This window comes from Cupressus sempervirens, chromosome 7 (genome assembly GCF_028749045.1).
Source record: "Cupressus sempervirens isolate cs-2001-9-10 chromosome 7, ASM2874904v1, whole genome shotgun sequence".
Classification (NCBI taxonomy): domain Eukaryota; kingdom Viridiplantae; phylum Streptophyta; class Pinopsida; order Cupressales; family Cupressaceae; genus Cupressus; species Cupressus sempervirens.
This window is the reverse complement of record NC_143124.1, coordinates 883,249,111-883,274,117: the sequence shown is the minus strand read 5'-3', so window position 1 is coordinate 883,274,117 and position 25,007 is coordinate 883,249,111. Positions and strand designations below refer to the sequence as shown.

Below are 25,007 nucleotides of genomic sequence, written 5' to 3'. Positions count from 1 at the left end.
ATCCTACACCACCAATTTTGCAAGTTGGAATAAATCACATCAGTGCAATCATTTTCTTAACTCAAATCAAATGGAAAGAACATCCAAATGCATTTCCGTTGGAAAACATCTTGCCCCGACCTACTTTTTCCTTTATCTTTTTTTTTTTTTGGCTTTTTTGGCTTTTTTTCAAAATTTTACCTTTTTTTTGGTCTTTTTCAATTTTAGAGAGATCTATTACATCTGAAATATAAATTTTAAATCCCACTCTTGGTGATAATTCCATGAATGAATTATTATTATTATTTTTACTTTTTGTGCTCTCTCTCTAGTGCCAATTTACATTGATGAGAGTTTTGTTCCATTACAACATACAAAATGAAATACCTATTATTTCAAGATGAAACAACAAAAACTCAATACTCTCTTTCTATAGGTTCATCCATCTCTCATGCCAAGCTTTCAAATTAACATCATTAAATAAATTCAAGGTTTATAGACTTTGCTTAGTTTTATGATGTTATACACTAAATATCACAATGTAACTTATGTTATTCATTCAAGGGTATCAACTATTGCACTCCTAAAGATTTTCCATAACAATATTCAAATAAAATGTAGTTTTGTTTTCCAAATCTTCCACTTCAACTACAAGTACAACTTATAACTTGTATTTCTAATTCTACTTGTACTTCTAACTATGAATGCAATAAATCATGCATGAAATTGGACTCTACAAGATGAAGATTAATTAGTGACTACACCCATCTAGTGAAAGCTTTTAAGGAGTACACAAAATATTTTCACATTGATATCCTCTCTCCAATTATATAAACTAGAAGATGACCAAACATTTAACAATAATTGAGATTAATTATTCTTATTGGCCCAAAACACAAGGCACAATTACAATTACCAAGAGTATATATGACCTTGATTTGTTAGATTCAATAAAATAAATATCCATAAATACTTTCATCCAACTAGACTACTTCAACATAAAAATAAATCTTCTCCAAGTGAAAGATTGAGGAAACTATGCAACACTTCAAAGAAATAAAAATTAATTTACCTTGAAGAACAAAAAATGAAATATCCATTACTTTGAAAGCATCATAGCAATAATTTGATCAAGTATCTCCCTTAGTTATCCTACTCTACTCTAGCTCTCTAACCACACCTCCTAAACTAATGGATTATGAATGAGAAGGCATTGTCTTTTTAAGGATGACCAATTATGATCAAGGGCCAAGATTAATGACTAAAAAATCCAATTAGGGTTTTTGGATTTACAACCAATTACAAGTGGACACCACATTGTGGACCAATAAGAAAATTAAGAATCTATTTGTAACCAATGAGAATATTATATTCTTGGCATGATGTGATTTCTTGTTCTTAAAAAGTAAAATTTTATAATTGGAAGAAATTTCTAGGTGCCACCTCATCACATTTCTACTATAGAACTATTTAATCCTTTTGATGAAGAGAAAAATATCTCTTGATACTCAAAATTTCTAACTTTGATTTTCTCTTCCAATACTATTGATCTCTTGAGGATAATATGATGGTTTTCATCCCCAAGTTGATTCATATTTTGAATTCTCTCCATCTTCTAAAAGCCTTTTCCTCATAGTCCAACTTGAGTTTTTATTTTTAAATATAATCTTGACATCAATTTTGTTGTACTCTTGAACTTTGTGATATAGCTTTGATTCTTCTTCTTTCTAGGATCTCTTCTTAATCTTAATTGGGATTTGAATTACACTATGATGATTGATGATTCTTCCCATCCGAACGTACTCAAGTTTGAACTATCTCCCTACATCCTCTTGTAGTTTCAAGAATCTCCTCACCTCTCCCTCTTTGGGCCTCTAGCTTTAGCTCCCAATATGTTTCCTTTTGCCAAAACAAAATCCGTTTATTAGACCTCTATAATCAAAATCATTTTGATTAATTCAAATTCAAATTAATAAGATAGAGGTTATTAATTGGTATGTTAGTAAATCAATAAATGGCCTTTTAAAATTTTCTCCAAATAAAGAAAATTTAAAAAATGTTATTTAAATTTTTTTATATAAAAAATTACTCAATAAAATTTAATAACCACTTTAAATAAGAATTCAAATTAAAAGAAATAATCTAATTAAAATCATCATGATACTTAATAGAAATACATTAGTTTTCAATTTCAATTTGATATATCAATTATTTAATAAGAAATTCAAAACTTAAAAAAAAAATAAAGGTGGGGAGATCATAATTTAAAAACAAAGCACTAATTGTGACTCTTTTAATAAAATGTTTCCATAATAAAGAAAATAAATAAGAAGCATTACAATTTTTTTTAAATTTTAAATACCTTGTGGTCATTATCTCCCTCACTTGTAAAACCTAAGTCTAAACTAAAAAATAAAAGAGACTTTAGTGGGCATTTGAAAGTTGTAAAGTAAATGATCAACCTCCCTTATATAGGAGATGGTAAGGGTGAGAGGTGACTTGTCATAAGGGGCCAACCCAACTTACCCAGAAAAAATAATCAACTAAAAAAAAAACCATCTAATATTATTAATCTAAGAAAAGACCTTTTATATTTAATTAAAATTAAATAAATATTTGGGAGAATAGAAAAATGTGAGGTTGGGAGGAAAAAATTATATCCTCTATCTCTAGAATCCTTTTCTAATGAATCTTTTTCCAATTAGATCCCTCAATGGTTTCAACCTATGTTATCTTCATGTGTAAAATGAGGGACAAAATACTAGTTGTTGGGAGGAGAAAATCCTCTCAACCTAGTGGAATTTGGCCCTAGGAGAGGATTTTCTCAAACACTACATCTTCTATCAAAATAGGAAATGCTTTAAGAAAACTAATAAAAGAGGTACAAAGTCCCAATTGATAGGGAAACAGTGTAAGAAAATCACACAATATTTCCCTATAGCGAGATTATAAAATATATTGAGGGAGGGACACAATGCTAGGTCAATTCCAACACCAGTACCATATCTAGAACATGGACATTTTAGTATAAGTTACATATTTTAGTTACATTTTATATATATACTTTCAAGATGTTTGAGAATGGTTTCAACTTCATGGGAGTTAAGATAAAGATACTATATTGTGAGGGTTTTTAGGAAATTTCATACTCGGCCAAATTTCAAAAAGCAATAGATTAAATTTAGCATGATTCCCAATGGATTATTTATTTTAATATTTTTCTTTGTATTATCTATTATATGGTGATCTTTTTTATTGATATGTATGGTTAACCACGTTTTGTGTGTGTGTGTGTGTGTGTGTGTGAGAGAGAGAGAGAGAGAGAGAGAGCAAATTAATTATTCTCGAAAAAACTTTAAGGTCCTATGTGGTTCAAATGTATCATAAATGGTAATAATTTTTCTTAAGTACTTATAGAAACCCTAATAACCTAATACAACCCCTTAGGGAATGTTAGGACCAACTAGGACCCCTTAGGAAATATTAAGACCCCTTAGAGAACATTAATTGTCATAGGACAAACTAATGGATTCTAATGTGCCCTATTTTGTCCTAATGTTTCCAAAATTATTTTGATGTGTCCTAACTGGCCCTATGAACCCACATGACCCATTAATACCCATTAGAACAACATGAATCACCATATGACATACTTTAGGGTTGTAATGTGTGATAATTTGTCCTAATTTGTCCTAAGGAGTTTTAATATGTTCTCAATGATCCTAGGAAACCTTAGGACCCATCATCACCTCCTAAAACCCTTTGGGTCACATTAGGATGTATTAGGATCCCTTAGAACATATTAATAATTTTAGGATACTTTAGGGTTTCAATGAGCCCTAATAGGTCTTAATGTGTCTTAAGGGGTTTTAATGGGTCCTAAGTTGTCTTAGGAACCTAGATCTATTACAACCCCTTAGGAAACATTAAGAATTGTAAGAAAATATTAGAAGCCTAAAGTTTCCTATGAATATTAATGTGTTCTAAGAGGTCCTAATCTGTCCTAATATATTTGAGAGGGTGTAAAGGAATCATAAAAGGTCCTAAGGTATCCTAGGATAACTTAGGATTCTAATGTGTCCTAATGGGTTCGAATGCATTGTAATAGGTCATCATATGTTGTAATGGGGCTTAAATCTAGTAATGATCCATTAGAGTCCCTTAGGACATATGGGGACCTATTATGACCCCTTTGAGTACACTAGGGCCCATTAGAATGTCTTAGAAATTATTAGGACATACTTATACATATTAGTATGCCGTATACCCATTAATACATCCAAAGGGGTATTAGTGGGTTCTAATGTGTCCTAATACATTCCAAGGTGTCATAATGGGTTCCAAGAGGTCTTTGGACCACTTAGGACACATTATAACCCTTGTCGATACATGTGGATCCCTTAGGACACATTAGTGTGTCCTATAACAATTTAATGTAATCTAAGGTGTCATAATTGGTTCAAATATATCCTAATAGATCCTAAGTTTTCCTAAGGGGTCATAAAACCACATTGGACACATTAAACTTCATTAGGATACATTAGAACCCATTAAGATACATTAGAACTCATTAGTGTGTCCCACACCGCGTCATGTGTTCTTAGGGGTATTAATGAGTTATAATGGGTACAAATATGTCCCAAGTGATCCTAATGGGTCCTAAGGTTTCATAGAACAACTTAGCACCCATTGTAAACAATTAGGATACATTATAGCCATAAAGTGGGTCTTACGATGATTAATGTGTTCTAAGGGTTGCTAAGAGTCCTAATGGGACCTAATATGTTTCAAGGGATTGTAATGAATTTCTAGGTGTCATTGTACCTCATAGGACCCATTATGACCCCTAGGATACATTAAGAACCATTAGGGAGCATTAGAACCCATTAGTGTCTTCTATGACCCTTAAAATGTTCTATGGGGTATTAATGGGTTCCAATGTTTCTTGATGTCTCCTAATACATTTTAATGAGTGTTAATGGTTCTTAAGGGGGTATTAGGACCATTTTGGGTCCATTACTACCCCTTATGATACAGTAGGATTCCTTAGGACACATTAGTGTGTTATAAACCCCTCAATGTGGTTTGAGGGGTCTTAATGAGTTCTAATGCATCCTAATGGGGTATAATGTGTCCTAATGGTTTCTAATGTGTCATACTAGTTTTAAAACTACATTTTGACCTGATAAGACACATTAGAACCATAACCTATATCTTGCAATGGCTAATGTCTTCTAAGGATTACTAGTTAGTTGTAATTATTTGGGATTTTAATTGGCCCTAAGGGTTCTTAGAACCACTTAGGCCCCTTTAAAACCCCTTAGGACAACACCTATAAGGACATAATAGAACATATTTTTTGAAAATAATAACATTGAAATGAACTAAAATAAAAGAATTAACAATTAATCCAAGAGAGTTTGTGAAAATAGTTACCATAAACTCAGATCCAAGAGAGAGTGAAAGAATGAACAACCACCAATGAATCAACAAGAGGAGACAAAGATTTGAAAGGAGAAAGCAAAGAAAACCCCTTGTGAATAATATGAATGAGGCAAATGCCTAAAGAATGAAAGAAGGAGAGAGAGGAGAGAAAATGGAGCCATTGGCTCATTACAAGAACTACATAGTGATTGTGTGTTTAGAATGAGAGAGAAGCATCTCTTATAAAGAGATGAGAAGAGGAGTTATTTGTAACTCCCAAGTGAATGATTTCCACATTCATAAGTGTGTGCATAAAAAGTTTCATAATCCTCTTAAGGAGGAATAACTATTTCCTTAATAAAGGAATTACAAAATAGACTTGTCCTCACATGTGGACTAGAGGACAAACAACATAAGGGATACCTTGGTTTATCCCATTTAATAAATACAACCAAGGAAAGATTACCAATTCTAACACCCCGCTTTAATCTTTACTTGGGGAAATTACATCAAAGGGTATTAAACCCAAATTTTAACAATGAAATTCTAAATAGCAGCAACTTGATCTTCAATGATGCAAAAGGTCTCTTGTGAGTGTATGTAGATCTTCGTAGAGCCAAGAGAGAAGTGGACAGGTCATTAAAGTACACCAAATCTTGTATGTGTTGGATGGATTACCTGAAAAACATAGACACAAGAAACAAGACAACTATCCACAAGAAGTATTTCATCTTATATGCAAATTAGAAATCCTTTGAATAAGGATAATAAAATTCTCATAGAGAAACAATGAGGAAAATACAACATGTTACCACAAAGAAATGGAGATAACCTGATATCAAGTTAAATTATATGCTCAAAAAATTGTCAACAAGGACAAATTGAGTAAAAAGCTTGATCAATGCTCTCATGAAAAGTATATTATAGTAATGCACAAATGACCACAGACAAGGCCAACTAATGATACTTGTATCAATATTGCATCAATCACGTGGATATAGATAGTCCACTTAATGAATCATCCCATTGCAAGTTAATGGGTGATCAATCCATAACATGCATGACTCATGATCTAAGCAATAAAGTATGCAGATCATTATCACATTAATATATGAAAATAAAGTTAAAAGAGAGACATGTTGATCAAATTAGTATTATCATGATTTGTTAGGATACTCAAACGAATGGATTATGAGGGTGTAACAACATATTGCCTTCAAATTGGAAATCCATCATGGACAAGCAACTTCATTTCCATGAGGAAAAAAAATCATCATGGGTCAAAACAACTTTCTCAAATAGAGTCTCCAATATTGGAGTGCTCCAAGATATGGTAGCCTCGTCACCTATACACTCAAAAATGAGCAAAGTGTAGGAAGTCATACCATGGCTAAATTAAAACTAGGAGCATACACCAAGGAGATAAAGAGATTGAAATGGGAAATCCCCATAAAATATCATCCTCACATTGAGGAACAAAATGGAACAACATGGAGAGAAACTCCATAAATATCAACCTTTCAAAGTAGAGCATATAGAATCAAATGGAGGGAAACTCCATATAAATATTAATCTTTCAAAGTGGGACCAATAGAACCAAATGGAGGGAAACTCCATATAAAATGAGTGCACACCAATATAGGATGAAGGTATACTCCACGGGCCAGATAAGGAAACTATGTATCCGTTATACTGAGGGGACCTACATAGTTATCCTTGAAAAAATTGGCTCCCTATGCAACTCAAAACAAATATCAAATAAATCATGTATATCAATGGTATAAAACCATAAAGTTCCAACATGGGCATAGAATGATCAAAATATCACAATAAAGTCGAAGGCAAATGTGTAAGATAACTCATAATCCAATCAAAATGAATTAAACTTTATTTTCAAAATGCAGAGATCCAAGGATGATCAAAATAAACAAAATATGTATGTTAGGTATAAAACTCCATTGAGGGTAAACATGAGTACTTAATTCATTTGTGAAGGTATAAATCAATTTCTGAATTATTATAGTCATAAAATTATATATTTATCTGGGTATATATGTGTGCACCCATATATACTTAAATAAATATATGTAAATGATAAGTCACAATATTGAGAGGATCCTTAAAATATATATATAGATCAAGTAGAATGAACATTTTGAATAAAGACAAAATCTCTTAAATATTAATTTTTGATAAATTTGAAATAACTAAATCTAATCACAATAATTAGTAATGACTGCCAAAGCAAAATAGAGTGCTCTTTTTTGTTAAAAAAAAACATAACTGAATTTTAGAATGATAAAAGCCGAAAAAGCATCTTACATGAACAACTAAAATACTCTTAATTTTGTGCATACATGAACAGAGATGTTAAAGCAATGATTAGAAAAGTTTAGTAGTTACAAAAGAATATAACTAGAATAGATAGTTGCAAGTAAGCCAAAAAAGAATCCGCTAACATGCATTGGGTAGTCAACAATGTAATCAAACTTCTATAAGATGCAAACAAAGAGAATGAAGTAGAGAGAAGCATTTAGAGTCTTACTCAAAAAAAAACTTTAGTCGAGCTGATTCTAGTTGAAGGTAAAGCATATAAAAGTAGTGCATGCAAAAGTATCTTTTTGTCATGAAAAAAACCTTATATTCCTTATGTATTTTTAATGCAAGTTGTAGAGAGGAAATGGATCACAAAGTGTTGAATCTCTAATTGATGATTCCCATTTTAACATGAGAATTTCCGCTGGAGTCAACATACCTGAGAGGAGATTTTGATGAACTATTTCAAGCAATGCCTGGAGAGGTGGAGCATGCAATAAGGAGCATAATAGGAGATGGGGTGTTGAGGCCAAGAGCACTGCGTCCTATTTATCAAACACAAATATCGTCCATATTGTACTCAAACATATATGATATGTTACCTGAGTATAGGATGATGATGAAGATATAAGAGGTATGTATAATCCACCTTTTCTGAATGCAGCCATACTAGATGAGGCAATCAGTGGTTATTCATTGCATGGTTCAAAGGCATGGGTGGGAGGAATAATTCCCATCAAGAAGTTTGATGAGGATAAGGTACAAATGGCTCTTTTGGATACAATGAGGATAGGACTGAGGCTAAGGAATCACTTGTATTTTGAAAGGGAAATGATTCATATTGCAGGGCTACTGCTAGAGGACATGGTGGGTAGGGCATTTGCATTATTTGATGCAATCTTAGTTGTGGTTTGATATTGTGAAAATCGAAGGGTTCATCCTTAGATGAGGGCTTCTTTTGTGGATGACAATATAGGGATTATAGTGGAGTTGGTGGGTTCTATTAATCAAGTGTAGGGGGTTGGGCCCAGAGGAGAGGGTTAAAAAAAATAGGCATGCAATAGGTTTAAGTTTCATCATGATAGCAAGAGAGAGAAAGAACATAAACATTTATGTACTCATTTTATTTGAAAAAAAAACTTACTGAATTAAATGCCTACATGCATTCATTTTAACATAGGAAAAGATGTTTTAACTTTGTTAACAGGATTAGGCAAGAATTGGTTATGATAACTATTCTTTCTCGTGATATTATGAATAGTATTCTAAAAAAATTAATCTTGAGTTAAAATAACTTGTTAGAGAATAACTTTAAAAATAGATTTTGTTAAAAGCGAATAATAATGCAGACCTGCAAGAAAATGTTAGAGGAATAATAATCCTACAACATAAGGAATCAAATTGATGCAGAACCGCTATTTAATTATTAAGGAATCTGCAAAATCTTAAAATAGAAACTTAAAAGGAGATTTTTTAGAAGTATCTAACTAATATGAATTCTGTTTAAACAAAACTAGGTAACTAATAATAAGAATGCCAAACCTATAAGTTATAGATGAATATAAGAATGTCAAACGTAAAATTATAAATCAATTTTATAACTTACGTTATGACCTCTCTAGAAGGCTTATAAATGAATTAATGATAAAGACACGAGTTTGATAAATGACAAATGAAAATAAAACTTTATTAATAAATCAATAATTAAAATAATAATTTAAACTACTTTATTAATAAAAAACTCAAAAAATTATATTAGACCTTTGAAAGGTTAATGGCTAAAGATTAATAAATCAATAGCTTAAACTCCTTTTAAAAAAAGTTAAAACTTTAGATTAAGGTTTGCTTAGATATACTAAATCTAAAAAACCTTTAACATGAAACAATCAAAAAAAAAAAAGAAAAAAGAAAAAAATAAAAGACGTTATATCAGCACTCATCTAAAAGACAATGAAGATCCCTACTATCTGTTGTTAATTAAAGAATCTTATGAGAAAATCTAATACAACTATTATGTTAGAGGAAATAGGCTATGATGTCATTAATTTAGAGCCCAAAGGTTACTAATAATCAAAACATAGAAAAAAAGTATAATATGAACCGATATGAATGATAGATTGCTATAATAACAACAATCAAAGTACAAAGATTAAAGAAATGACCATGAATACCATCCCAAAATATAATCCAAAGTTTCATTAAACAAAATATGGAAATAACAATGGCGGATAAACAGTCTGGGATGATGAAGTGGTACAATACGCAGAAGGGCTATGGATACATCACTCCTGATGGCAACGGTGAAGATCTATTCGTTCGCCAGTCGTTCCTTCATGCTAATGGCTTTAGGAGCTTGGCTGAGGGTGAAGTGGTTGAGTTTGCGATGGAGCAAGGAAAAACATAATGCAAAAGGGAGACAAAATCTCCTACTTTGACGCAGTCAGATCAGGCCAAAATCGGCTTGCCCATTAACAGTATAAGCAAAGGTGTGGGCACACACATACAGATCTAGAGAGCTTAAACGCATGCAGATTTGAGGGTTTGGAAGAAGTTTGAAGGATGCAGCAGAGAGAGGAAGGAGGCGGTTGAAGAGGGTCAAAAGGAACAACATCCGGCAACAACAAATCCAAGATGGATGGCGACAACCATAAATCAAAGCATGACTGACAAGAATTAAAAAATAGCTGCAAAGACAACTTCAATAAGCTAAAAGGAAATGCAAACAAATAACCTAAAATCTTCAATGTCCCATGCAAAGAAAAAACACGAGTTAGAAGGACACAGTGTTATCAAGTCCAAGCCAAGAGCTGCTCACTTGTGGAGAGACCTAATGTGATAGGGGCAAGAAAAATGCAGGAGGAGGCTCACGAAAAACAACAAAGTGCAAGCCACAGGGGTGAATCATGCAACAGCAAGGTGCAAGACTTGCAAGTAAAAATAAAACACCAAGAAAAAAAATTGCAGATGAAAAAACAAATATGAAACGATTCCAAGAGAATGCAATGAAAAAAATGCTAACAGAGAGGCATACAAACTAAATAGATAGTTGATTTGGGAAATAGAGATAAAATAGGAGATTTCAAGGAAAGATGCAAAAAAAAATTGAAAGGAAATTGAAAAGGATCTTTGGGAAAAAAGTTTCTAAATATTTGCAAAATCTCATAAAGATATAGATTATAATATATATAAATTTCAAGAGAAATATGAATAGGTTTAAACAAAAAAAAATTAGTATTTGTAGATTAGAAATATATATAATCACACTTAGGATTATTAAAGTGTTACTATCAAAAAAATAATACATTTTGATTTAATCAAAAAATAATAATATAGTGTGTTAGTGTAAGATTTTTGAAAAAATTAATTGCACACTAAAAAAATGCTATATATGAAAGATTAAATATAGAAGATTATTTTAAAAAAAAATCATGAATAGGATTTAACTTAATTGACTATAATGTAATTCATTATTATTTTAGTGTTCCCTAAAATAAAATGTTAGAAAATTATAAAATATATTTTTTATTTTAAATATATAATTATATATATATATATATAAATAATTATGCTTAAATTGAATAAAAATGCTACTTGGAACAAGAGCAAATAATAATAATTTTTTTAATAAAGATATCTACATCAAAAAAAACAAGCTCCACCCTTTATCACTAAACTCATAACAAGGATTAGTATCTCTGATACCATGTTAGAAATAATAACATTGAAATGAACTAAAATAAAAGAATTAACAATTAATCCAAGAGAGTTTGTAAAAATAGTTACCATAAACTCAGATCCAAGAGAGAGTGAAAGAATGAACAACCACCAATGAATCAACAAGAGGAGACAAAGATTTGAAAGGGGAAAGCAAAGAAAACCCCTTGTGAATAATATGAATGAGGCAAATGCCTAAAGAATGAAAGAAGGAGAGAGAAGAGAGAAAATGGAGCCACTGGCTCATTACAAGAACTACATAGTGATTGTGTGTTTAGAATGAGAGAGAAGCATCTCTTATAAAGAGATGAGAAGAGGAGTTATTTGTAACTCCCAAGTGAATGATTGCCACATTCATAAGTGTGTGCATAACAAGTGTCATAATCCTCTTAAGGAGGAATAACTATTTCCTTAATAAAGGAATTACAAAATAGACTTGTTCTCACATGTGGACTAGAGGACAAACAACATAAGGGATACCTTGGTTTATCCCATTTAATAAATACAACCAAGGAAAGATTACCAATTCTAACAACATTAGTGTGTCATACACTCCTTAAAATAGTCTAAGGTGTATTAATGTATTCTAGTGTGTCCTTATGGGTCATAATGCATAATAAAAGGTTTCAATGGGTTTTAAGTTCTCTTTGGACTAGTTAGGACCCATTATGATCCCTTACAATACATTAGGACCACTTAGAACCAATTATTGAGTCTATGATAGTTAATGTGTTTTAAGGGGGTCTAATACATTATATTGTGTCTTATGATGATTAATTCTCTCTCTCTCTCTCTCTCTCTCTCTCTCTCTCTCTCTCTACCCCCCCCACCTAGTATGGTTAAACATACATGTGAACTATCAAACTAAAAATAACATAATCGACACAATGGGAAACAATCTTTAAATGATAATGAAAAAGTGAATGGATTAAGGTTATACTCAATAGTCCATTGGGATTCATGTTAATGATAATGACTTGATTCCTAAAATTTTACCAAGACTAAAACTACTTAAAGACCCTCAAAACCTATAATGTTTATCTTGAACAATATGAAGCTATTAAAACCACTCTCAAACACCCTAAAGGTATATACATAAAATATAACTTGAGTATAAGAAATACTTAAATGTTGCATAATGTATGGTCCTAGTCTGGAATTGACTTGGTAGGGCCTTCTAGATTTACTTTCTTATTTAGAAGGTTTATTTTTTTAAATGTTCATATTTTATTTGGGAACTTTACATAGGAAGCACATGCTATAAGATGTACATGATATTTCTTAAAATTTTCAAGCATAATGCTTGAGAAATACAAACTATCACATGCATGTGTGCGTCCCCACACACACACGTGTGCACACACACACATGTGCACACTCACACACATATTTTATTTCATTTTTATGGGATCTAATTTAAGTATTTGAAAACTTTTCCCCATTTTTGTGCACTTACCCTATAGTACAATTTTTTTTTTAAAAAAATCATGTGGCACCTCAATAAATTAACTTCATTACTTTCCACGTAAGAGATGTACTTTCCTTGGATTCAATAAGATAATGCCTTGAAAGATGTTCCCTTTAATTTATTTAGAGAGTCTATGGGTGACATGAATTAATACCAACTAAGAAAAACTTACATTTAATCACTTCTTCAATTAATCGACCATTTGCAGGAGATCTACGTTTCTAGAAATTAATAATTTGTTCAATTATTTGGACTTTCTATGAAGGCTAGATAGTTCAATTTTCTACCTAACCATAACACACACACACATGCACGCACACACACACACGCACACGCACATGCACGCGTGCACACACACACACACACACACATTTTGTTGCGTTTTTGGGGAACCCAATTTAATTATTTGGGAACTTTTTCCTAGATTTGTGAACTAATTTTATTTTATTAAATTTCTATGTATTAAAATCATGTTCCACCTCAATAAATTAACTTCATTACTTTCCATTTAAGAGATGTACTTTTCTTGGATTTGAAAAGATAATTCCTTGAAAGACGTTCTGTTTAATTTAAAAAGAGAGTTGATGGGTTACATGAATTAAGTACCAAGTTAGGAAAAAGCTAGGTTTCATCACTTCCTTGACTAATTGACCATTTGCGAGAGATCTATATTTTTGAAAATCAAGAGCTTGTTCAATGCTTTGAACTTTTTATGAAGGTTATATAATTTGGGTCTTTTCCTAACCATATAACACTAAGGGGTTGATACAATTTGTAAAGTTACAAGTTTTTGAACTTTAGGTGAATGATGTTTGAATGTGGGTTCCTAAAAAGTTGGGCCAACTAGATGTGTGGTAGGAGAAACAAGGTCAATAGTGAAGTGTTTAGATAAAATGGGGGAATTTTAGCTTTGAAAATAAAAGAGACCAATGATTACATATTGTAGTTTAACCATTAGGAGACAACCATTGCTTTGGACTTTCCCTCGATGTGGAAGGATTAACACATTTTGGTCCAATAATATGCTTGAAATTTATGAGGTTCTAGTTGATCTCAATCAAAATGTCATCAAGGTTGTAAGAATGTTAGAAAAATTTACTTTGGTTTCCACCATGCTAAGCTATTCTAAGATTGAGTTCTCAAATTGTTTACAAATTCTCCTAGAATTTTTCTCATTGTCTTTGATGATGTGCTTATTCCTTTCTTTCTAAATTTCCCAAATAACTATAGATTGAACACTCCTACAAATGCTATAGTAAAGTGACTTCCTCTAATTAATTTTCCAACCTTGGGAGTTTGCAAATGGGATTTGTCCTTCCATTTTTTTTACGTTTATGAAACCAATCATTCTATTGTGAAATCATAATGTAATAAGAGGTCATCCATCATTTCTTAATTATTGCAACACAAGCATTTGAACGGTCAAATCCAAGTCCAATCCTATTTAGATTGTCCCCTAGTAGGATCTACATATGAAGGATGAACTACCTAAAAGAAATAAATTTTGGAAGACGCTGCCTACCCCAACATAGCTGATATGTCTGTTAGAGTAAATAATTAATATTTAATTATTTATTCTATTGCTTAAGCTTACTTAGCTCATCCATTTATTTAATATTTTATATTTAATGCATGTAGTGGTTAGTTGTTGACAACTCGGGAGTTTTCTCCTTTTTTAGCATATTCCACTTTTTGTGGATATGTGCTGAGTTGTCATTTTTGTCCTCTACCTCCTTCCAGCTTGTTCTACAAGCTTCCATGAGCTCTTTATATTCGGGCTCTCTCTCATTGTATCATAACAATATCGAACATCATTTCTTATTGTAAATACATTTTCTCATTGTGTTTGCATTCATGGTGTCTCTCATGTCCGTTTAGGGTTTTTGCCCATGCTCCATGCTCCTCCCCTTCTATGGCTTCTCTTTGATAGGTTCGCATGCAGGTGATCTTGGCGTCTTCGGAGTTGGCTTTTCTCAACTCCAACATGGTATCAGAGCCTTCCTGCTGCAGCTTTGTTGAAGAAATTTTGAAGCCGTGATTTGAAGTCACAAACCCTAGTTTGTTTGTGCATTTTTTCTTCAAATCAGGGGATCAGCAATTTTTGGAGCACTTTCAGCCCAAACAGACATCACCATTGGATCCAGAAGGCCGTTTGCAGTCAGGATTCATATAAAGCTTTTCGTTTTTGGAGACAGGGCAATTTTGGCAAATTTTTGAGGCTTCCAGGTCGCTGCCGTACAGATCGTACGGACGCAGAGCGTAAATTTTTTTTTAAAAATGGTGTTTTCGGTAGCGCCGCCGCCGCGCCACCCGCGCGCCGCCCGCAGCAGCCGCAGCAGGCAGCGCCGCCCGCTCCCCGGCCTCCTCCCGGCCGCTGCCCGTCCGCCGCCCCCCGCCGGCGGCTCCTCTGCCTCCGCCGCCCCTGCGGCCACCTCCACCAGTTCCGCCGCCCGACAGCTCCGCCTCCAGTTAGCGCCAACTCTGCAGCAATGTCAGCCGAGTAGGCCACTATGGGGGTGACACGTGGCATGGGCGCCACGTGGCAAATTGCCACGTGGACCCGCCACGTCACCCCTGCCACATCATTGCCACGTCATCGTCCGTACTGCCACGTGGCACTTTTTTCGGCGACGGCCTCCAAGCCGTCAAATTTAATCGCATGACTTGCTGACGTTAGCGCGATGTCATCAACCTGCCTTGCACTCTCCTTCAAGTTCTCTTTTGGACCTACTTGTGGTTTTTTGGCCATAACTCTTGCATACGGAGGTATTTTTCCGATCCGAAAGAAGCGCCGAAAAGCTGGTTCCGAGACGGAGATTTTGGTGCAGGTATTTTTAGGTTTTGATGCATTTTATTGTTCATTTTTTCTGTTAAAGTCCGAAGTCCTGTTTTTGACTCCGGCATGCATATCTTTTGCGTCCCATGTCTGTTTTTGGAAAACTTTATATTTTTGGAAAGCTGGTTTTCTCAACTTTTCAGAACTGTCGTCTTTTTTCCTCACTTTTGGCCTCTTCTCTTTCTATCATAGTTTTGGCGTTTCTGCTCTATGGTGGATATTTTGAGTATTTTAGGCCCGAGGATCGTTTTCCTGGCATGGTTTGCTTTCTTTTCAGCTGTACTTTCTTTTGGTTCAGCTCTTTTTCATTTTTGATCATTGTAGCTATCCTTTTGAAGCACTTTTCTATTTCGCACTGAGATAAATTGTCACTTTTTCATTCTGGGAGTCATGAACGTTGTTTTGAGTCAGGTGTACTTGCACTATTTTCATAAAGCACCATGGGGGGGGATTATTGTTTGCTGTTTTAGGCATTCTCCCTTTGTCAAGTGAGTGTCCCTTCCACGACATTAGCCCATGCAGAGTCAGTTAGACCGTGTCTTTATCGGTGTCTGTACTTCTTTTCCTCTCTCCTCGTTCTTGGTTCGTTTGCAGAAGATTTTGGCTCACCTTCTCAGTTGCCTGTCATCACACCCCGTCTGCATTAAGGGGGGATTATGCTGTGTTCTAATGCATCCATGGTTCGATGGTTCGATAGTGTGAACTATGTATTCAGTGGTTGATCCTACATACAAGGCGATTGCAGTGGCTGGCTACCTATGCATTTCGGTGAGATGGATCATCTACCATATAGACATGCTCGGCTCGTGCCTTCTTCTTCCATGGAGGTTTCTTCAGATCAGCAGTTTGACAGATTTGCGACTTCTTCATGCTTCAGTGATGCTGCTTCTTCATGATCACTCATTGTTCCTGTTTTAGGGGACATTTTCCCTAGTTGGAGACTTCTTCAGCTCTTCACTGGGTTCTTACTTCTTTTTAGGGGAGGGTTTTTCCCATGTGGTTTTCTCTCTTTCCCTGCTTACAGAGGTTTCATCTTCTTGCATTGTACTTGGGTACCTAAAATGGCCTCGTTGCCGGGACCCATTATGCATTCATCTTAGCTTTGTGAGCTTAAGGCATTTCCCTAAGTTGCACTTAAGGGGGGGTGTTAGAGTAAATAATTAATATTTAATTATTTATTCTATTGCTTAAGCTTACTTAGGTCATGCATTTATTTAATATTTTATATTTAATGCATGTAGTGGTTAGTTGTTGACAACTCGGGAGTTTTCTCCTTTTTTAGCATATTCCACTTTTTGTGGATATGTGCTGAGTTGTCATTTTTGTCCTCTACCTCCTTCCAGCTTGTTCTACAAGCTTCCATGAGCTCTTTATATTCGGGCTCTCTCTCATTGTAACATAACAATATCGAACATCATTTCTTATTGTAAATACATTTTCTCGTTGTGTTTGCATTCATGGTGTCTCTCATGTCCGTTTAGGGTTTTTGCCCGTGCTCCATGCTCCTCCCCTTCTATGGCTTCTCTTTGACAGGTTCGCATGCAGGTGATCTTGGCGTCTTCGGAGTTGGCTTTCCTCAACTCCAACAATGCCCACCTAGCCTCCTTGATTTCTTTTTACAAATTATACCAATCTTGACTGAGTGCTTACAACTCTTCACTGATAACCATACTAATAAATCTTACAATTTGGGAGAATTTCCTTAATTGAATGCTAAATAGTAAATATTTGCTATACCTTTGATCAATAATAGTAGATGAATAATGTTTCCTATCAATCAAGTTTTTCCGGACAATAAGGGACGTCGTTGTTGCATACCTTTTAAATTCGAAGAAGCTTCTAAGCATAATTTGAACCCGTGACGAAAGATTACGCGGGATTTTCCAAACTTGATCCTTGCTAACGTGGCGAACTACGTACGCCGTCAACGCTTTTACAAAATTAAAGCTTGAATTCAAGTTGAAATTAATGAGCAGGTGATTTGTGATAATCTTTTAGGTTTGAACATTGATAAATTTATACAACCAATAACGAGGAAACATTTTCACATCGAAGACCATTGATATCTGCAGCGACTTCCAATATGCAACATTGTTCATCTGATTAGTAGAGATCGACATTCATCCAACCTGATCTGACATTGTTCCTTTGAGACATCATTGTTCCTTTCAGCGCTACCAGTGACAACATCTCTTACAATCCTCGCCTAAACATAATTGCTCATTTATGAACAGAACTTCATAGATTAACCAAACTTGCATATGAGAATGCCTGTTTGGTTTCTCACCTCACAAAATGTATAAATTTATATATATTCAAAGGAAAGTGGATTGATAGATCACTACAAGTGAAATCATCTATTTTTCTTACTCAGAGCATAAAACTTAACCATCAATGAATCAAAAGTCGAATCAATTTAAATAGCATTAAGTCTGCATACACAATATTGATCAACAAGGATGCCCATTTATTACTATCTATATTTCCTTGGATGGTTTGCATAGATCACACCTACACACACAAAATTTGCATGCATTTAGGATAAGAATGCAAGAAAATGATGCCTTGCACTACTTCCAAGTGGGTTTTAAAAAATACATTATTAATAAAATTATATAACCACCTATTTTAGAAAATGTGTAAAATTTTGTTAAAATTATTACAAAATATTATTAATATTAGTGCTTCTCTCTATTTTTATTTTTGATCTCTTCCTCTCATTCTTTCCTTATATCTCCTCTACATATATTTATCTCTACTATCTCAATCTACTCCCTTTGTTCATCTCTTTATCTAACCCTTCTCTTCTCTACCTATCCCTCTCCTCCATATTTATCTCCATCTTCACCTTTGTCTTCCTCTTTATCATTTTTTCCTTACCTCTTCATCATAGTATGGGGATTCAATTGGTGAAAATGTGCAACCTTCAAATGAAAGTGACTAATGAAATGCTAATTTATATGAGGGTGGTCAAGCTTCAAGCTCGAGAAGAACACTTTTGAATCCATGTAGAGTATGAAATGAGTGGCTGCAATCTATTCAATGGTTGTCTTGACATTTTAAATGTTCTCAACTATTGATAGAACTCTTGGGAATAACTTCTATAAAAATACATAATATAAACTATTTGGATTAAACTAGTAACTTCACCTTTATGTAATAAGCATGGCATGGAGATATAGCATAAATGTAAATTAGATAGTAAATAAATATATTTAGAGGACCTAATTTATATGTACTTTTCTTCCATTTTATATTTTTTCCAAATTAATCTTCAATATATTTTCAGGTAAACAAAAAGATGTGATTGCTAGTAAATAATTTACTAATATCTATATATCTTCTGGCACACAGATAGTTATATCTATTGTCACTGTATATTCTAACAATCTTCTTCTGTTACTTTAAAAACCCATCTAAGAATATTATGAAGACTCAAGGAAAATTCCTGCAACACATATTTTGTTTAGGTCAAACAACGATCTCACTTGTTGTTTTATTATTATTCTTATTATTATTACTTTATTTGGCGAGTACGTTCCCATGCTGACCACATATACAAAAAAGGAAAAAGTGAGTCGTATAACTGGGGGAAAGTCTTAATAGTGCTTGGCAAAGTCGTAGGTCTCATAGTGCAGGGTGCAGCTACCCATGAACACCTGAACACCCACTCTTTCGCTGCAGCAACCAAACAGCTTCTCAATTCCCTTGGAAATACAGGCAGCGCAGTCTTTCTTGGACATATCTCGCCAGCACATCTCCATTCCATAGATGGTCAAATTGGAAGAAACAACAAACGATCCCATGGCGAACTTGATAGGGCTGTCAGGGAGACTTTCTTAAGAGAACCGCCAAAAGACTATGAGTGTTATCATTAAAGTCAACGTCCGTATTGTTATTGACGTTGATGAGTTCGTAGATGAGATTTGTGTCCAGCTGCGAGAGAAAGTTGTAATTTTCATAGCGACGGAAGTAATGCTCCAGCTGAACCTGGGCGCCAACGGCGTTGGGACAGCCGCCGCGGATGGCATTCACTGCCTCCCCGGAACATGCGGTGCAGTCGGCGGGAGACAAATCTCCTCTGCAATGAAGCCGTCCAGACAGCTGGTTCGGCTTCCCGCCGTAAACCGAACCGGCTAAGCCTGCGTACGCTGCTTTCTCCGTCAACGTTTTAAAGAGCGCCCCTAAATTCCTATCAAATTTGGAGCCATTTGAGTACTTTGCCACATTACATAGTGTGTATATCTTGCCTTCTGTCGACAATGACGCAGCCGTAATTGTCCACAACACTAGCAAAGCCACTAAGTATAGCGACACTGTCTTTGATGCAGTTGCTGAGAAATGCATTTTTGCTGTTTTTTAGAAGAGAAGATGTGGTTGAACGCTATGAGCGATTCGGGTTATAAATAGATCCAAAATGAGTGGAGTATGAACCGGTTGTAAGTGCGCCGAAATAATTGACTTCAATCCATAGAATCTTCAAATGTGCACCTCAAATCCACAGAGTCAGTGCCTTGCTATGTCAAAGCTTTTCCATCTCCATGGGCTTCGCTAAACATTTCATGTGGATCGATGCCCACCCCCATCCAGTCGATTTTTTCATTCTATAAAAGTGGGACTACGGTTGACTCGCTGACTGTTTTGACTTGATCAGGTTCAGTATGGTGGCATCTCGGGCACCCTTAAACATCACATACTAAGGGAAGAATTAAGCTTGGGAAAAAAAAGTCAACTTTGACTATTTAACACTTTTGGTCTAGGAATTAAGCTGAGTGTGTGATGTTTAAGCCGTGGGTGGCATCTCACCCAAAGTTATCATTTTTGGTTATATCTCGTTTCAAGCAAAGCCATGGCCGCCACCCCCTCCTTTCTGGATTCGACAAACGAGAAAATCTTAGCTGCTACACGAAGCATCCGCTAAACAATTTGACCCGGAACTACTTGTGCTACCAGTTATTTTTACATTGGTTGATTAAAATATTAGTGCAGCTTTTGAAAAAAGAAGTGTTCTATCAGTTTTTTGGGAATAAAACACACATGTTTATGTACAAATAACACACACATTTATATATACAAATAATTAAAAATACAAAAATCTCTCTCTCTCTCTCTCTCTCTCTCTCTCTCTCTCTCTCTCTCTCTCTCTCTCTCTCTCTCTCTCTCTCTCTCTCTCTCTCTATATATATATATATATATATATATATAGATGTATACATGTATATATAGAGAGAGCCCTATTCATATTTATATGCAAGAATATAAATATGTGTGTGTGTGTGTGTGTGTAAGAAAGAGTACAAAAAAGAAAACAACAAACGACATAATAGTGAACAAGCAAATGAATATTAAAATATAAATAAAGTGAAGGAGGAACGAGGAGAGGAAACACTTGAAAGGGACCAAGAATCAAAGAAAGAAAAGAAGAGGGGAGAGAGAGAGAGAGAGAGAGAGAGAGAGAGAGAGCAAACAAAAAGAATAGTGGTGGTTGAGAGGAAAGACAAAAGAGAGAGCGGGGGGGAAAATGCAAGAGGGGGAGAGGAAAGACAAAAGGGGTTGGGTGGGGGGAGACACCAAAAGATCCTCAACATGGAGGAAGGACAAGGAAGATGAGAAAGAAAAACAAGGGAAAGGTGATCAAGAATAAAAAACACCAAAGAAAGGGAACAAGAGAGAAAAAAAGCACACTAGAGCTAGGGGGAATGACCATGGTATGGGGGAGGTTTAAGGGAAGATAAAAAAGGTTTCCATGAGTTTCTCAAGCTCAAATCATCATCCCAATTAGGTTTGATGGATTACTATTGATTTCAATTGCCTCCTTGAGTTTCCGTTTAAAAAAGTTGTCTTCTCTGCATATGATTTGAGTGTCCTCTAAGTGGATGTGATGCTTAGTGTTTGAGGAGTGATCAACCAAGGTAGATTTAATAACACGCTCATGCTTGATGTTAGTTGCATGTTCTTTGATTCTAGTGTTGAAAGAACGTCCAGTTTCACCTATATAAGGTGTGCCACATGAGCACAACACCTTATAGACATTAGATTCTAGAAAGACATCCCTTGAGTCTTTAAGCGGTGGGATACAATTCTTCGAGGTGGTCAATGGCTTGAATGCCACATGAATACTATTTTTCGCTAGAATCTTCGCAATTTTGTGGGAGATTCTGGCAACATAAGGAAGAGACATAAACAAAGAGGTATCCTGGGGAGAGGTGGAAGGATGGGAGGTGGAGTGAGTGAAGGATCTAGCTTGGTAGAAAGCCCTAGAGATTTGTTTGTCAGAATAGTCATTCCATCTAAAGATAAGATGAAGGTGGAAAAGCTCTTGGTCTAACTTATCTTCATCACAAATTTGATAGGCTCTTAGAGAAAGGGTTTTGATAATGCCAATTTTTTGGCCCAGGTGGTGGTGAGAAGTTGCATGAAGATACCAATCAGTGTGAGCGGCTTTGTTGAAAACCCCATGCCACAACAATCCATCAGATTTCTTCTAGATCAAGATATCAAGAAAATGTAAAGAATTATCATAGTCAACCTCTTTGGTGAAAGATATGCATGATGCCAAATTGATGAGATGGGCATGGAACTCTTCACATTTTTCATGGTCATGGAGCCAACAAACATTGGTGTTGTCCACATATCATTTTCACCACTTTGGTTTAAGGGAGAAAGATCGTAGCGCAATTTCTTCAAATTGTTCCATATAAAGATTGGTGATAAGTGGGGAGAGGGGTGAGCCCATGGAAATGCCATCCACTTACTCATAAATGACCCCTTGGAAGGAGAAGAAAGTGGACTGCAAGAACAACTCCACAAGGGAGGCAACCTCAACATTAACCTTATGCTTGATAATATCAATAGAATTAGGAATGGGAACTTTGGTGAAGAGTGAAACATCAAAGCTAACCAATATGTCACCATTGTCACATCTGACATCTTTGATGAACTTGATAAAATGGTTAGTCTTTGACAAAGGAGTCAACTTTTCCAACATGAGGGGATAAAAGTTTGGTTAAGAAAGAAGCAAGCTTGTAGGTTGGAGAACCTATAGTATCCACAATGGGCCTTAACGAGATGTTGGCTTTTTCAATTTTTGGGATACCATAGATACAAGAAGTTAACTCTTTGGTGGGTAAGAGACGCGTCTTGGTGACTTTGTCAAAAGAAGAGCTGGCAATAGCCACTTTGACCTTCTTCAAGATTTTACTACATGGGTTGTGTGGAGCAATCCTATAGCTACTAGTATCTAAGAGAATGTCATTCATCTTAGTAGTGTAGTGAGATTTCTTCAAAATTAAAGTAGCATTACATTTATTATCTCTACAAGGCCATGGTTACAAATAAGGTTCTTAAAGGAAAGAAACTTTGAACATGGGATGTTGCACTTCTGTATTTTGGCATGTCTTAAAGCAACAACACAATCTTGCCTAACAACCTTAGCCACATCGGTACACAAATAGTGAAACACATTCTTGATTTCAACAAGAAAATCAATGCGCAGAATGGAGCAAGGAGAGATGGAGGCCTCTATTAAGAAACTTGGAAGCAAGGGGATCTAAAATTACATGAGATAGGTTGATCACCAACTTGTATTCCAAATTTTTAACAAGAAAGACAATGGTTGGTGTATAGGGGTTGGGTGGCAGGAGGAAGGAGATCGGTTAGATGGGAGAAGGGAGCCCATGGTTTGGCACGAGTTCCTTGGGAAAAGAGTTGAAGGACATGCCTATGGATCGAGAGAGGGAAGACAAGAGAGGGATGGGGCAAGCGATCTTGGAGAGAGATTCACTCCCTCAAAAGAAGAGTTGTTGGCTCGATGTGTTATGATTCTTGATTTTTAATTGATTATATCAAATCTGTGGTTTGTTAGTGGTTTAATAGATTATTAAAACTAGACCATTTTGGGGCTGTTATTTGTAATTTTTCCCAAAATTTTATATGCTTCTCATTGTGAAAAGAAGTCAGATTACAATACTTGGTGTAGAGCCTATGGTATTGTGATTTAATTGAAAGCTATTAAAATATCACAATAGATGTTTTTGCAAGCCAAAAAGTGATCCATTCAATTCAAAATAGAGTTTATACAATTTGGATGGATCCCAAGGATGATCAGTATCCCTTGGAAATGAAAATGAAGAGTCCATAAAATAAATAATTATAAAATAAATTCTAACAACTATAAAAACTACAAAAATCTATATTAAAAATTACATATACTTGCAGAAGTCATAACTTTCTACTCAAAGCTCGAAATTGTGAACCACCAGAATTCTAGAAATATCTTCTAGAGATCTATATTTAACATCCCAAGTCTTAAGCATGCCTATGAATTTTTGGCCATGTCAAACCATAGACATGCCCTTGAGGCTTTCTAAAAATGCAAAATACTAGAACATAGAAAATACCAAAAAAATAGATTGCGGTATTTTTCTATTTTTTCTTGTGCGAACATCCTATGCATCTTCCCAGATTATGTTTTGATCACATGGAAGAAAGAAGTGATAGCAAGGACTTCTTGAAACATAGTAGAACCCTACTTTGAGTAAACAGTGAAAATTTATGCATGTCTCAATTACAATAGAACCCTAGAAAGCTGCTGTGAAATTTTGAATACATCCACCCAACAGTGTTGATGAAAGTAGAAATTACTCATTTATAAAATCTTAAAATGTACTATTATGATTCTTTATATACCATTTTCTATAGGGATTCTCAATAGCTAAATTGTCACAATTTCTAACAAGAGTTGAAAGTGTCATGTAAATAACCATAATGGTGTTTAACTTCTGGATGCTAGAAGCAGAGATAATGTGTAAAAGAAAGATGAATGGGATGAATATTTGTAACATCAAATCTTAATGGGCTTTGAGAGTGATTAGAAAATTGAGGTCAAATTGATTAAGATCAAATTCATGAAACATTCTAGGGAGAATAAACGTGTACAGTTTCTCTAAGAGTAAATCTTTACACTCTATGGTGTTCTTAGAGAAATAGTCATAGAGAAATGATCTCACTTAGTTTTGACTCGTGTTGCAACATTGGTAAATGACTATAATGTCAACCATAGAAAATCTACACCTTATCACCCCAAGCCAATGGTCAATCAGAGATAACAAATATAGAGATATAATATATTTTGACTAAAGAAACAAAAATTCATCAAATAGATTAGGAAAATACATTATTAGAAGTTTTCTAGGCATACAAAACCACTAGGGAAACTATTACAATAAAGTAAATTAGCATTGCAACATTTTTATAAGAATTAAATATTTC

The 25,007-nt window shown here is 34.6% G+C and overlaps 2 pseudogenes; both read right to left on the bottom strand.

Annotated features, from left to right (window-relative positions):
- Window positions 1–17,927, bottom strand: part of LOC149550308 (antimicrobial ginkbilobin-2-like protein) — a 37,131-nt pseudogene extending 19,204 nt beyond the window's left edge.
- A 1,409-nt stretch (window positions 17,928–19,336) lies between these two features.
- LOC149550307 (cysteine-rich repeat secretory protein 38-like) lies at window positions 19,337–20,084 on the bottom strand (annotated as a pseudogene).
- Between the last annotated feature and the right edge of the window lie 4,923 nt (window positions 20,085–25,007).